This window comes from Geotrypetes seraphini, chromosome 14, assembly GCF_902459505.1.
Source record: "Geotrypetes seraphini chromosome 14, aGeoSer1.1, whole genome shotgun sequence".
Classification (NCBI taxonomy): Eukaryota; Metazoa; Chordata; class Amphibia; order Gymnophiona; family Dermophiidae; genus Geotrypetes; species Geotrypetes seraphini.
The window spans coordinates 34,340,006-34,356,688 of NC_047097.1; positions in this window are offsets into that span (position 1 = coordinate 34,340,006).

Below are 16,683 nucleotides of genomic sequence, written 5' to 3' on the forward strand. Positions count from 1 at the left end.
TCCATTGTGAATGTGGGCACAGATGCCTATGTGCTAGAAACGTACATGAGCCAAAAATCTTTTGCTCATTTTCACTTTGGCTTCTTTTCCAATTTTCAGGTCCTTTTTTCTGTTCATGCATTTTAATGGACACTTTTAAATGGGATCCCATATCTTTCAAACATGCATTAATTGATTTAACACATGTTAATTCATCAGTTAGTGCACATTAAATCAATTTAACTCACAATAACCCCCCTTTTTACAAAGCTGAGTTAGGCTTTTTTATTTCTGGCCTGACGATATTAGCTATGAGCATTGGAGCTAATGCTGCCGTGGCCAACGATAATAAAAAGCCTAATGTGACTTTGTAAAAGGAGCCAGCTATGGTTTTGTAGGCCTGGACCTATTAAGTAGAATTTCCACAAAAGCCTGACAAAGTCAGAAAAGCATTGCTATGGGGGGGCCTCAAAGACCCCTGTATGACCCCAGACTAGAGAATTAGGGTCTCCTCTGCCACCATGTGTTTGCTTTGTGTGTGGCCTCTGGATAGGATCTCTTCCCCATAGACTGGGCTTTTTGGGCTTCAAGGCCCTGGAAGACTGAATAGAAGTTGAGCCCAAAGCTCCTGCCCCTTCCTCCCATGGCACATGGAACATGGTCACTCCTCAGCCATAAGTCTGCACAAAAATTTATAGAATAGCACTTATACCCAGGAATGACACCTAACTTTAATTGCGTCCATTTGCATCAACTAAAACCTAGTGTAAAGCCTCACGCCTAAAGTTAGTCTTGGATCCCTCGTATTCTGTAATCACATGCAGAACTCACAGGATCACCCCATAACTTCCATTTCCATTCTCCCTTTTTTGACTCACACTTAAAATTTAGGTGTGGATCATAGGCCTACATTTGTGCACATATTTTTTAATTAAAACTATTAGTGCCAATAATTTCTCATTAATGGAGATATTCTATAAATGGCGCTGAAACTTAGGCGCCGGTTGTCACCCTACTGGCACCTAAGTTAATTGAGAAACACAATTAAAAATAATAATAATAATAGCTTTATTAATATCCCATCATACCTTTCAGTTCAAGATGGTTTACAACAAGAGAGACTGCATGAATGCAGCTAAGTTACATCATGAGCATGAAGTATGAGGAAACAGGCAGGTGTGTAACGTAGTTATATACAACAGGAGCATGCTGGAAGACATAGAGGAAAAATGATTAAGGAAGTTAAACAAATTTGTCAAATAAATGGGTTTTCAGTGATCTTCTGTATGATTGGTATGACAAATGGTTATGGAGTAAGTCACTTAGAGCAGTGTTCTTCAACCACCGGTCCATGGACCAGTGCCGGTCCACAGAAATTTTCCAGCATGTGCATCAGGCCCAAAAACAGTGTTTTTCAACCACCGGTCCACAGTGCGATCGATCAGCTCCCTCTTCCTAACTGATTCAGTGCACAAAGCCAGGGCAGTGGCTCCTACGGGCATCTTGCGCCTGAACCGGAAGCCTTCTCTCTGACGTTGCAACGCCAGAGGGAAGGCTTCCAGATGAGGCACGGGACATGCAAGGTGCAATTAGTACTATTATGGGGGCGGGGTCTGACCTTCAACTTAGCCCAGTGTTCTTCAACCGCTGGTCCACGGACCGATGCCGGTCCACAGAATAATTCTTTTATTTCTGCCGGTCCATAGGTGTAAAAAGGTTGAAAAACACTGACTTAGAGTATTGTTCCAGATTCCTGCTTGGAAGGAAAGTGTCAAGTCAAGGAATCTTTTGAATTTGCATCCTTTGGGAGTCGGAAAGGCGAATAGTAATGTTCTGCATGAGAAGCGGAGTTTGTCTTGGAGAACAAAGTGATTCAGAAGGTGGGTGCCATGCCAAATAGTGTTTTGAAGCATAAGCAACCAAATTTGAAAATTATTCTGGCCTCAACTGATAGTGCAGTTTGTTTGAAATATGGGGTGATGTGGTCTGATTTTTTCAGGTCAAAAATCAATTGTATGGCTGTGTTTTTGGATTGACAAAAAATCATAAAGATAAAGTGCCTACCAGCACCTAAAAAAAAGGCACTGTAACCACGCTTCCATAGGTGCTTTCTGGTGGCTAATGCTGGAAGTGGCATTGGGCACCGTAAAGTGCCTATATAGGTACAAGACATGGAATAGACAGCTGCTGGAAATGTAGGTCCGCAAAATCCTGTCCTACATTTCTGGCGCCTATTTCGCAGAGGCATGATTCTCTATAGAGCACCATTTCATGACTGACTTATGATCGGCAGCCACTAATGTCGGAACCCTAAGGGGCCTAAGGGCCCCTTTTAACAAACCACGAGCATTTTTGTAATTTATTCTTCATTGAACTTCAAATTTTTATGATAAACACAATCATATTGAAAACAACAGTATCCAAAGTTATACATTCCTAACATAGTATGGGAAAAATAAAACTAAAGGAACAAAATAATAATATATTCCTATTTCCACTGTACTTTAGTCCACAATAATTGGAGAAGGAGTTTCCACAAAATCGGAGAACATATCAATTCATCATAATTTAGGAATAAAGAAAGACAGCCTGAAAAAGACCCAAAATTCCTAACTCCGAGCATAACTCTTGTCTGTTGGTAGGGGTACTTGCTGTCACCACCCCATTATCTGCAATAAATCTAGATAACTGTGTAGAATCAAAGAAAATGTATCTAACACCTTTGAAATTAACCAAACCCCTACAGGGAAATCTTAATACAAATGTTGCTCCTAACTTTAGAACCTGGGGTCTCAAAAGCAAAAACTGTTTCTTCTTTTTTTTGTGTTATTCGGGACACATCTGGATACATTCTAACTTTTTGATTCAGAAATGTAACATCTTTATACTTAAAAAACATTTTCAATAACCACTCTCTATCATCTGAATCTAGGGCTAATTGAACAAAGAGTGTAGCAACACTAATCTGTTCTAACTCTGATGTTTCTAATATATTTGTCAAGTCCAATACATCTAATTGTGGTTCTTGCTGGTCTTCCGGAGTTTTCTTCTTTCCCAAGGAAATATAGTAAATTTTTGAAATGGGCAGAAAAGAGTTTTGTGGGACTTTCATATATCATTTGAACATATCTAACGGGGAGACAGTATGTGATTTAGGAAAATTAATCAATCTTAAGTTCTGTCTTGTCATATTTTCCAAAATTTCTATCTTGAAGTTAATATTTCCATTTTTCTTTATTAGGAGCTGGTTTTGTGCTCCCAAACTTTCAAGCTTTTTTCCTGATCTAATACTTTATTTTCTAATTTACCCACTCTCTGTTGCAAGGATAAAATCTCAGATAATACCCCAGAACAGGTGGAGGGGCATAATCGAAAGGGACGTCTAAGTCCGTTTGTGTCCAACTCACAAGTCGTCCAAAGTAAAAAAACAGCCAAGGACACATTTTCGAAAAATACGTCCAAAATTATATGTCCTGCAGATCTGATCGTCCAAGTCGCTAAATCATCCATCTTTATACCACATTTTCGTCAAACTTTTCATCCAAGTCAAAAATGCCTAGAACATGTTTTACATGGTCTAAGTCACAATGTCCAAGTTCCGTCTATGCTGGGCTGTATAACTTTCAGTTATACATGCTGTACGACTAAGTCTAAGCCGGCCCATGTCCCGCCTAACTCCCGCCCTCGACAATCCTCCCGAAATGTCTCATTTAGCTTTGGTCATTCAGCGGCACTATGTAGGCCTAGGTCGTCTAGAAATACGTCCAAAACCCATTTTTATTATTGGCACTTGGACGTATTTGGGAAATGTTTGTCCAAGTGCTGACTTAGGCCGGTTTGTGGACGTTTTTCTCTTTCGATTATGAGCCCCTTAGTTGTTAACTTTTGGATCTGAGTTCCCAGATATACTTGTAAATTGGAAATAACTTCCCAAATTGAATTTAGATCAACAACTGGCGGTTTTACCAATGGAGTTACAGAGTATTTAAATTCCATATCTTTGAGGTCCACAGTACCAAAAGGTAAATTTACCGGTGGCGACTTGTGCACCCCTTCCACCAATTCCAAGGCTTCCCGCGGCAGCAAAGAAGGCAATAGAGCAGTCAATACCTTCCTCACTGCTAGTTCTTCCTCCTGTTCACCTCTCAGCTCTCGGAGGCAGCTGCTAAACTTCCCTTGCTCTCCGTGTCCTGTAATACTTGGTGGGGGAGTGGCTGAACCTGTGTCCTACGCTCTTCCAGCGATAAGCCGGTCTCCTCGAAAGAAGTGTGAAGAGTCTCCGAAACCACTCCACCTCGCGCCGGGGTCTCGTCCAGCTCCACTTTGGGTTCCCATTTAACGAACGCATCCATCGGGCCAGGTAATTGTGGTTGTGGCCCGGGTTCCGAAGGGAAAACCCGGGTCTTTGATTTCCTTTTGACCATTGCTGGTAATAGTCACCGCACCGTTCAGCCGAACTCGATCAGGCCGCTATCTCAGTTAATCTCCTCCTCCTCTCCTCACCACGAGCATTTTAATGTAGGCCGGTGTGGTAAATGCTCCAACACTCATTCAGTACCTATGAGCACTGGAGCATTTACTTCACCAGTCTGCACTAAAATTCTCTACTGTGACTTAATAAAAGGGGGCCTACGATTTCAACTATTTGTGCTAATTGGCTTGTTATTCAATCAAATTGGGCATGCAATATATTAGCCCTTTTTATAGAATGTGGGGGGATGAATCATAGATAAAAATAGGACAGCAGAATTTAGCACATGCTAAAGTCCCTTAGTGTGTGTTAAGCTTTAGTAAAAAGGACCCTAAAACTCTTATACACACAGAAATACTGTGCTACATCTCAATTGCTTCCTGCAAGTCTGTCTTGTAATATTCTCTGAGGGATATGCAGAAACAAGAATCATTGTCGCTTTGCTGCACTTTAAAGACATAAATAGACAAACATCACGCTCACATTCTAGAGAGCAGAGCCAGCTTTTTGTTTCTTTTCTGGAACGAAGTGAAGTTGCTTTTCCTTTCATCTGGTATTGAAAAATTGTTCTATTAAAAAAGAGAGAGATAACAGATTCTTTAACACTAGGATAACTTCTATGAAACCAACATGAAATTATACAAAATAGTTACACATGATCTTGGGAAACAAATATATCTAAATAGTACTTACAACATTTATTTATTTATTTTACCACATATCAATACCAGATTTACTGACCAGCCCTAAGCACCCCTCTAGTCATCAAATTATTTTAGCTAATAGCACAATCATCTTGAACTACATATAGATTGATATTCCAAGTGATCTAGCCAACCATAAATGGCTCCTAACTGGTTAAATCACTTGTTCGATGCTAATCAGTCATTTTCAGCTACGCTTAACTAATTAGTGCCACTGAAAATGTCCGGTTAGCGTCTTTCTCAAAGTCAGCTATTTTGGAGGTGTTCCAGGGCTGGAGCCAGCACTTGGCTGAAATAATGCTGATACTTGGCACTGATCCAGCCAAGGTAACCGCATAAATAGGAACACATAAAATTCAGTCCTGGTTTTATGTGGAACCCCAGAGCTGGTTAAGTGTTGAATATTGCTCTTAACCAACTATGCTTTAGCTGGCTCGACAAAGCTGGAAATCCAATGCCAAATTCTAGATATGGTCCAGCATTGAATTTCTAGGCGTAATGCTGGATATTAACCCTTATGAGTCTTGCCCATGTTCTGCCCAGATGTTGCCTATTTGTACTCGTATTCCTACCTGTAAAATACATGCTATGTAAGACAGATATGTGTGTACAGAATAATGCTTAGGGGAATTTTTAGTATATACAAGCATCAGGGATCTATAAAAATGAACATAACATAATTTTAACAAAGATACATAAAAAAAAATACAATTAAAACATTTGAAATAAAAACATAAAAATATGAAAAATTAAAAAACAAAACACACGGAAGGTAGCATAGCATATTTTGTTGATGAATTAATTTAACGATGCATATGTGAATGAAGACATTCATATGTAAATACATAATAAAAACAAACGTAAAAATGCATTAAAAGTAAAAAGTTGAAAATTCCTCAGAAATTTGACCAAAACAAGAAAATGAGTGAAAACATACAATATAAAGTAAATATATACTTATACCTTATAAATATCAAGTCAAAATGTGTTCAGAAAATAACAGGTAAACAACATAAATAGCAAAGAATAAGGAAAGGTCAATAAAATTTGTATTAAAAAAATCACAAATTCTGAAAGTGATAATTTATTCAGCAGCTATCTTGATTCTATAAAATAATAATTTTTTTATTCTTATATACCGCCAAAGCCATGGAAGTTCAAGGTGGTTTACAGCAAGAAGCACTGGACAATCAGCGAAGAGGTTACATTCAAAGTCAACAGTACAATCTTACATAATGAAAGAATTAGAAAGCTATATAGTTCTTAGCAGAGCTGTGTAGATTCTTAGTTTACAAATCGATTGAACAAACTTGTTTTTACCAATTTTCTAAAATTGAAATAGGATGAGGAGAGCGTGATAAAGTTACTAAGCCAATCGTTCCATTTGCCTGCCTGGAAGGCAAGAGTTCTGTCCAAGAATCTTTTGTAGTGGCAGGTTTTTATTGTCGGATAGGTGAACAGATGTATTCTTCGTGTGGGCCTAAAAGAACTTGCCAGATTAAAATGGAAAACTAGGTAAGTGAGTCCCACAAGGTTCAATTCTATCTCCATTACTATTTTATATTTTTCTATCTCCTCTTCTTACACTAGCACAATCTATAGGATTCACAATCTTTGCCTACGCAGATGATATACAACTTCTCCACCCAGTCAATACTTCAAACATTTCAGACGTAAAAGACATAAACAATAAATTGGTCATCATAAATGACTGGCTCTACTCAAACAAACTCTCCCTCAATATTGATAAATCCCGTGGGCTCCTACTTCCAATCAAAACATCTGAATCTTTATTGGGAACAATTTCTATTAAATCTATTCCGATACAAATGGAAACTAAAATAAAACTATTAGGGGTCATCTTTGATAGAGATCTTGCTTTTCATGACCATATTGGTTCGGTCGTAAAAATCTGCTTCTTTAAACTCCGCATTATTCGATCACTAATTTCTATCCTAGATACCGACTCAATTACTATTTTGATTCATTCCTTAGTTATTTCTCATTTAGATTATTGTAATTCTCTTCTCAACGGTCTCCCCCAAAAAGAAATCCGACGTCTACAATTAATACAAAATACTGCAATAAAACTTATTTACAAAATAGGCAAATTCGAGCATGTTACTCCTCTTCTAAAAGAGGCTCATTGGCTCCCTATCACCCACTGCATCACTTATAAAATCATCTTACTCTCCTTTAAAATCAAACTCTCTCACCAACCCTCATTTCTTGATAAACTCCTCATACCACAATGTTCCCCTCGCACTCTAAGGTCAACTGACCAAAAACTTATCTTCATTCCTTCCCTAAAAGACTTTTATTACACCCGGAAAACAAATTTCGCAGTAACAGCCCCTACATTATGGAACTCTCTGCCACAACAACTCCGCGACGAACAACAATTAATCAAATTCAAGACTAGCCTAAAGACTTTCTTATTTCGGGACGCATTCGACAGTACTTAGATCTCCCTTTTTAATTTTTTTTTCTCTTTTCTTTAAGCAACTATTTGCTTTAACAAAGCACCCCTACCCTTTACGTTCTATCCCCACCCCACTTTCTCCTTCTCTTCTCAATTATGTAACTTTTCCCCTTCCTCCCCTCTTACCCTCACCTTCAAGTTTGTCTAGTCTTTGTCATTTATGTTCACTCTATTTATTTTTATACACCTTCTATTATTTTTAATCTACCTTTTTAAATTTTATTGTTAACCGGCCAGACATTTGTTTGATGGTCGGTATATTAAAAACTAATAAACTTGGAAACTTGGGCCAGACCAAATATTGATTAATAACACAGACAAGAGAATTTAAACAGGATTTGCACCTCTAGGGGCAGCCAATGGAGTTTTTGATAGTAGGGGCTTATGTGTTCCCATTTCTTCAGTCCAAAGATCAGTCGAACTGCCGAATTTTGAATGACTGAGTCTTAGAATGTTTTTTTTGAAGGATCCCAAGTAAATGATGTTGCAATAATCGAGATTGAACCAGTAAGCGGAAGGATGCTGCATCAAAGTATTTTCTGATTGTTCTGAGTTTCCATAGTACCGAAAAGCATTTTTTAACCAATAAATCTGTGTGAGCATTTAGGGTGAGGTGGCGGTCCAGGGTGACTCCCAGAATTTTAATGGAGTGGTCAATAGGGAAGTCATGACCATTCAAGGAGATCGATGTGTCTGATTTTGTCATTAGGGCTTGCAAGGAAAAATTTGGTTTTGTCAGTGTTGAGCTTCAATTTGAATTCAGTCATCCATAGTTCAATTTGCTTTAGAATGGATGATAGATGAATCTTAGTCTCGGGGGTCAGAGTAGTAAGGGGAATAACAATGGTGATATCATCAGTATAGATATAAAATTTAAAGTGCTTTCTTTTTAAAGATGCTTTTAATTGATCAATTGTATTTTAGAGATTAACCTATTCTTGTTTTTTTACATTTATTTTCCCAGTCCCTTTTGTGTTTACCTTAAATGTTTCTCACATTTTCTATATCAATTGTATTTCTCCCCCTCTTCCTATTCGTGTTTAGGGGCTTTTTGGTCCGCATTTACCTAGTATGTAATTGCTGTCAGTCTTGTAGTTTTTTATAGAAATGTATGTTTTAATTGTTAAATTTTTGTTTAAATGTTATTTTAAATTTTGTTCAACGCTTTGTAGTTTCGAAAAAGCGTTTAATCAAAAATCTGAATAAACAATAAACAATAGTAAGTTCCCCAATGAGGCAAGGTAGATGTTGAACAATGTAGGGGAAAGAAGAGAGCCTTGCGGGACTCCGCAAGAGTTTACCCAACTAAAGGATTTTTTATTGTCACTATAAACTTGATATGACCGTTTGTCAAAAAACCCCGAAACCATTTTAACACGTTACCTGAAAGACCAATTGAACACGTTACCTGAAAGACCAATTGACTCTAGACAGTCAATCAGAATAGCATGGTCAACCAGATCGAAAGCACTACTTAGGTCTAGTTGCAGAATTAGAGCACTGGTACCCTGATTGAATAAGGTATGGAGGAAGTCCAGTAATGATGTCATGACAGTTTTAGTGCTGAATCCAGAACAAAAACCAGACTGATTGTCTTTCAGTATGCTAAATTTGTCCAGATACATTACTAGTTCCTGGTTGACTAGTCCTTCCATTAGCTTAATGAACAAGGGAGTGCTCGCAATTGGTCTGTAGTTAGATGTCAGTTTGGTAGATTCTCTAGGGTTTTTGATGATTGGGGTGATCAAAATCTGGCCTAAATCCTCAGGGAAAGTACCGGTTAGTAAGAGAGAGGATAGCCAGTTGTATAACTTGGCTTTAAATGAGACTGGAGCAACTTTCATAATGTTCGGGGGGCAGCAGTCTAATCTGCAGTAGGAGACGGAGTATTTTGTGTAAAATTTAGAGAATTGTTGCCAGGATGGGGTAGTGAAATTATTCCAGGCCATATCTACCCTAGGATCATCTTTGTGTTGGGTGACTGGGTAGTTCAAATGGTTGGTTGAGGAGCCCGCTAGTTTGGATCTCAAATTGATGATTTTGTTGTTAAAAAATTCAGCCAGATCATCTGCAGATGGTGGGGAATCTAGGGTAGAACATGAGAGGGCCTATATGTCATAGAGATAATAGGTTTTATTAATCACTAGTCTGCATGATATCAGATGACTGAAAACTAATATGTGATATTTTACCTCACTTTTGTATGCTGATTCTGGAACTGTTCTTAGTTTTCTTCTATCATGCACAGTTCCTTCACAATTATACTTCAAAAATTTATTGCTGTGCCAGTGGGTAATGAGTATTGTTGGAGGGAACTTTCTCAATACAGACCTGTAAGCCTTTAGGCTGGCACAACTGTTTCAAGTTTATTTAAAAATTTGATTTGATCACAATATCATAATCCAATGCGATTTACAAATAATAATATAGTCAAGGTGAAAAATAAAAAACCTAAAAACCACATGATTGTTAAAACTATAACACTACGGGACACAGAAGGAAGACAGGTTTAATTACAATTCATAAACAAATAAAATGAACATAGGGGTTAAAACAGTAGGATGGGAATAGCTACCTATTTAATTTTCATTTAGAGGATTTTAGTCCACTGTAGGGTGCTTAAGTTTTATGGAATTCAAGCAGCTCAATAGAAAGCGTCTTTAAAGAGCCAGCTTTTTAAGAGACCTTTGAACTTACTAAGGGCTTCTTTTGCTAAGCTGCGATAGTGTTTTTAGCGCGTGCAGAATTTTAGCGTTTTAGCGCGTGCAGAATTTTAGCACGCGCTAAACCCACGCTACATGGCTAGAACTAACGCCAGCTCAATGCTGGCATTAGCGTCTAGCACATGGGGCAATTTAGCACTCTCTGAGCGTGCGCTAAAACTGCTATCGCAGCTTAGTAAAAGGAGCCCTAAGTGATTTTTCTTCCCTAATATAAATTGGAAGCGAGTTCCAAGTTTCAGGTGTGTGACCTTGGAAGTGTTGTCTATTGAAGGGGTGTGGCTTGGTGCTGAAGTGGGATGGACATTTGAATCAACGGCTCTCTCCCTTCTCCATTTTTTTTCCTAACTAGCAAGTTACACGTGTATAAAACATGGATAATTTAGGAGTATTCATTATATGCATATATAGTGAGTATAATATATAAGTTTTAGGATGGCATCTGGAAAGCAAAGTAAGTTGGAAACTGCTTTCACAGGGGTAGTGCCAAGAGGCCTAAGCCTGACCCATTGACCCGCAGATATCTTGGAACCTCTAATGTCTGAACTGAAAGACATTAAAAAATTGTAAAAGGAAAGCACGTCTAAAATCTCCGCGTTACAAGCGGAAGTTGCAAGCCTGTCGCAACAAAGGGATACATGTAATAAGAGGACTGAGCATCTTGAGCAGCGGGTTTCTGCTATTGAGGATAGATTACAAGGCTGCCAAGCAGACCGCAAAACAATTGCGCAGATGAAAGAAGAAGATTGAACTAAAAAAAAAAAAAAGGAAGTATTGTTTATCTCAGATGCTTGTGTTACCAGTGCTGTTCTCGTTTTATTTCTCTGTTGTGATTGCAGGTACTACAATGTCTACACGCAAGTGTGTGAACAATCCAAATGCTTTCTGTTACATTTGTTGGAATTATACAGTGCTTAAGCAAAGAACGGCTATAACAGACTTTGTGAATAAAGCTTACTATGCTTATTTTAAAGGGAAATTTGTTGACGAGGATAAGGCATGGGCGCTAAGGAAAGTTTGCCACTATTGTGTTGAGAGGTTGAGATTGTGGACTAAATGAAAGAAAACGTGCATGCCATTTCAATTCCTATGGTGTGGAGGGAGCCTAAAGACCACCTTAATGTCTGTTACGTCTGTTTAGTTAATGTTCAGGGGTGCAATTCGAAAAATAAGAACCAAATTGTGTATGCAAGCATTCCTTCAGCCATTAGGACAGTTCCACAAGGAGACCTGCAGGCTCCTCTTCCTCCAGCTGTTTTAGAGAACCTAATATAAATTTGCTGTGAGATTCAGGGACAATGATTACAGACCTGAGGCTATGATATCAAAATCATTCAACTGACCCGCATTGGTAACAAAATTCATGGAGAGTGATCAAAATAAAGTTTATAAAAATACTCAGAGATATGGAACTTTGTAGGGAAGGCTTGAATACCTCCCTTGGGTGAAGAGTTCACCTTCCAGTCATTGTGATTTTATAAAAACTTTGATCACTAACTCCACAGAATGTTGCTTAATTCAGTCTCAAAAAACTTTCATAATAAAGATTTATAACATATTTGAGAGTCACTGTGTGTTATAATATGTTTTGAAATAACACTTAGCTTAAACAGGACTTGGGGGTCCCAACGTGGCCCCGTTTCGTTCCCTGCGTCAGGGGATCCGAGTGGTGTAATTCAGGCAGGTTCCTGATGAAATGCAGTTGAAAAATGGCTCTTGTGACTATCAAAATGATTCTCTGCTGGAAAACAGTTGTTTAATTCAAAAACCGCCAGCTTTAGAGAACCTGGCAGAAGATGATGTTGAAAGTGAACTTGACGCAATCACCAAAGACGATGCTGATGATGTGTACCAGCCTGAATACGACTTTACTCCACAACAGTTCTCTCAGAGTGAGCTTAATGATCTAGTACGTGATTTGAATTTGTCTAATGAATCTGCAGGACTACTTGGCTCCCAGCTTAAAAGTAAGAATCTTCTGGAACAAGGAACATATTACTCATGGTACAGACACAGAGAAAAAGAACTAGTTCCTTTATTCTCACATAACGTTTCCTTGGTTTACTGGAATAACAAACGAGTTAATGCACTTCTATAGCACTGAACATGATCCTACTCAGTGGAGACTTTTTATAAACTCAAAGAAGAGCATCAAAGGCATGTTACTGCATAATGGGATGTGTATAGGTCAATTCATGTGGCCCATTCAGTTCAAATGAAAGAGACATTCGAGAACATGAAGCTACTTTTAACAAGTATCCAATATGAGGAAAACAAATGGCTTATCTGTGGTGACTTCAAAGTTATACAAGGACAACAAGCTGGGTTCACTAAAATGCCTTGTTTTCTATATAAATGGGACAGTCGGGCAAAGCAAAGACATTGGAGAGTGAGAGTTTGGCCAGAGCGGTGAAATTTTGCACTTGGAACTAAAAACATTCTGCATGAACTGCTTGTAGACCCCCCAAAAGTCCTGATTCCACCACTACACATCAAATTGGGCTTGATGAAGCAGTTTGTAAGGGCTCTACCACAGGATGGGCCCTACTTAAAGTACCTTTCTAAGAAATTTCCCTTCATCACACAAGAAAAATTGAAAGCTGGAATTTTTGTTGGTCCTCAAATAAAGAAACTGATGAAGGATGGAGATTTTGATAAAACAATGAATGAGAGAGAAAAAGACACATGGTCCGCCTTCTGATCTGCTACAGAAAACTTTCTAAGAAATAACAAAGATCCTAATTACAGGGCCATTGTTGAAACAATGTTAGAAAATTTCAAGAAGTTGGGTTAAACATGAGTGTAAAATTCACTTTCTATATTCCCATAGTGACTACTTTCCAGAAAATCTGGGACATTATAGTGAAGAGCAAGGTGAACATTTTCACTAAGATATTAAGGAGATGGAGAGGAGGTAGCAGGGGAGATGGAATGAAACTATGATGGCCGACTACTGTTGGATGTTGAAGAGGGACAGTCAAGATCTTCAAGGATCTGCAAGGAAGTCAAAGAGGAGAAAGGGGGGGAGAGTGTGGTGCAGTGGCTAAAGCTAAAGCCTCAGTACCCTGGTGGTTGTGGGTTGCTGCTCCTTGTAACCCTGGATAAGTAACTTAATCCCCCCATTGCCCCAGGTACATTAGATAGATTGTGAGCCCACCAGGACAGACAGGGAAAAATGTTTGAATACCTGAATAAATTCATGTAAACCATTCTGAGCTCTACTGGGAGAACACTGGAATGCTCTTCTGGAATCTGTCATAGGGGAAAACACCCTCCAGGGATTCAAGACAAAGTTAGACAAGTTCCTGCTGAACTGGAACATATGCAGGTAGGACTAGACTCAGTTAGGGTGCTGGTCTTGGACCAGAGGGCCACCGCATGAGTGGACTGCTGGGCACGATGAACCACTGGTCTGACCCAGCAGCAGCAATTCTTATGTTCTTATGTTATGTTTAACAGTATAGAAAATTGAAAAAATTAATTAATTAATGGAACCACTGTTTGATTTTGTTTTGTTACAGGGTAGACATGAAATAAATTAGGGCAGTTCTTTACAGTATTTTTTAAATGTGTTTGTAATAAAAATTGATCTCATGTGAAATGATGTTTGAATACATTTGTGCTTACAGTAGTTAAAATCATGAAAACATGACTTCTTATTTTGTGTAAAAATCTGATGTGATAGGCAAAATGGACATCATTTCTAGAATCAGCATACAAAAGTGACTCAAAACCAGCTACTTTTAAGAAATCATCTGAGTAAAAGTTTTAAAATGCAGATTGGTGTAATGAATTCTCATGTAAATATATAATAAATGACTTGTTTCGGCTCACAGTACCTCGTAGTACCCAGTCTGATCTTGTAGCCTGAAATGATTTTATAATTCTGCTTGGAGTTAAAATATGTAGCATGATATAATTAATGTTGCTGAAGTTATAAATTTTGAATTTGAATTATTGCCTGACCCAAGAGATTTATTAATTCTGAGGGACTTAAAGTAAAAATGATATGGTTTTATAATTCTGTTTGGAGTTAAAGTATATTAATTTGATGGATTTAAAAGTGAATTTCTGATGTGGCCTTTGAGTCAGCAGAGCCGTCTGTTTAGAAAGGCGTTAAATGCCCCATTCAACAGAGCACAAAAGAAAGGACTGAGCCATCTGCCTTCAGAAAGTGTTAAGTACATCTATTCAGATACCTGGCCAGGGTGGATACCAGAGCTAAACAGAACTTTAACAGGATGTAGGCCAGAAGCTTTTAACACCAAAATCATCTCTGGACTACCCAAGTCTGAACAATAGAAGCTCATCACACTATTTGTGTGTTAAATGCACCTATTACAAAAGAAAGGACTGAGCCATTCCCCTTCAGAAAGTGTTAAAAAGACATGGTCATGGTGGATACCAGAGCTAAACAGAACTCTACTACCCCATAATAGAAAGTGTATCAGTGAAATAGGATGTAGATAAACAGAAGCCCTTCATATCAAATTCATCTCTGGACTACTCCAGTCTGCAAGATCAATAGAAGCTCTTCACACCATTTTAAGCCACTCAACGAAGATTCAATCAGATGACCTCATCCACCTAGGAACAGAGAAAAAGGCTGAATTGCTATGCCTCATGGGTCCAGAGAATAGATTCTATTTTTAGAACAGTTTCAGCCCTATAAATATGAGGGGAAATCCTTTCTAACAACACACTCATTATCTCTCTGGATCAAGCTACAATATCACTCTTAGATCTGCCAGGCAGACTCTTCTCCATTGTAAGGATTATTCACATTGTGAGTAACTTTTTGAATCCAGATAAATTGATCCTTCTGATTTAGCAACATTTGTCTTGTGTAATACTATTATTTTTACTTTAAAATCCTATCTGTAACTGCTCTTTCTGCTTGATTTTATTCCTATTAAATAAATTTTCAGTTTACTTATAAATGTTCTGAGTCTTAGGGCACCTTTTACTAAGGTGCGCTAGCGTTTTTAGCGCACGCAGGAAATTACTGCACGCTAGACTGTGCGCTATGCTTCTAGAACTAACACCAACTCAATGCTGACATTAAGGTCTAATGCACGCAGCAGTGTAACGCGCTATTCCGCGCGTTAAAGCCCTAATGTGGCTTAGTAAAAGGAGCCCTTAGTTCTTGAATAAATATTCACATATATTATATTTAATTAGCTAAGTTTTAATCAAGCGAGCTAACTTCCCCAAATTAATAGTTCTTTATAATATATGTTTCTCTAAGCCAGAGAGGGATATATATATTATTGGTGGAATCTCATCCATTTAATAATAATTTTTATAATAATCTGATATACATGTAATGAATGTATAATTGCTTGTGTGTACTTTATAAAATTGCCCTGCACAAGGATAACCCAGTATTTCACTTTAGGCCTACTGAATAGCAATAAAACACATATTATGAAAGGATTGCATAGCATTTAGGTTTATATTTATTTTAAAAAATTTAGTATACAGTCAAACCTCGGTTTGTAAGTAACCCAGTTTGCGAGTGTTTTGCAAGATGAGCAAAACATTCTCGCAAAACGTGTCTCGCAAACCGAGTGTTGACTCGATTTGCGAGCACCCCCCGATAACCGGCATCGCTCCCTCCGCTCGCAAAGGGCCCCCTCCCACTCGAATCAGCCCACAAGAGCCGGTGCCGCTTGAAGATCTTCTTTCCAGTCTCTGCCGGCTTTGAGCATGCATCTGCGCATGCTCAAGCCCTTCTAATTCTCCCTCTCACTGAGAATCTCAGTGAGAGGGAGAATTAGAAGGGCTTGAGCATGCTCAAAGCCAGCAGAGACTGGGAAGAAGATCTTCAAGCGGTACCGGCACTTGTGGGCTGCGTGCCGGTGCCAAAGGGGGGGTGAGTTAAAGTTGGTCGGGTGGGGGGTTCCTGTTCTCGCGGGGGGTGCCGATTTGAGCGGGGGGGCCTTTGTGAACGGGGGGAGCGGTTCTCGTGCCGGTGCCAGACGGTGGGGGTGAATTAAAGTTGGTCGGGCGGGGGGTCCCTGTTCTCGGGGGTGCCAGATCATGCGGGGGGGAACTTTGCGAGCGGGGGGGGGGGGGACTTTGCGAGCGTGGGGGGGAGCAGCGCCCTGGGCTCGGGGGGGGGGGGGAACGTATCAAAGCGAGTTCCCATTATTTCCTATGGGGAAACTCGCTTTGATAAACGAGCATTTTGGATTACGAGTATGCTCCTGAAACGGATTATGCTCGTAATCCAAGGTACCACTGTACTGTTTTATACAATATAATTCAGATCACATATAAATAACAGTATTTTCATACTACCTCCCTAATTCTTGAAAGTTTCGT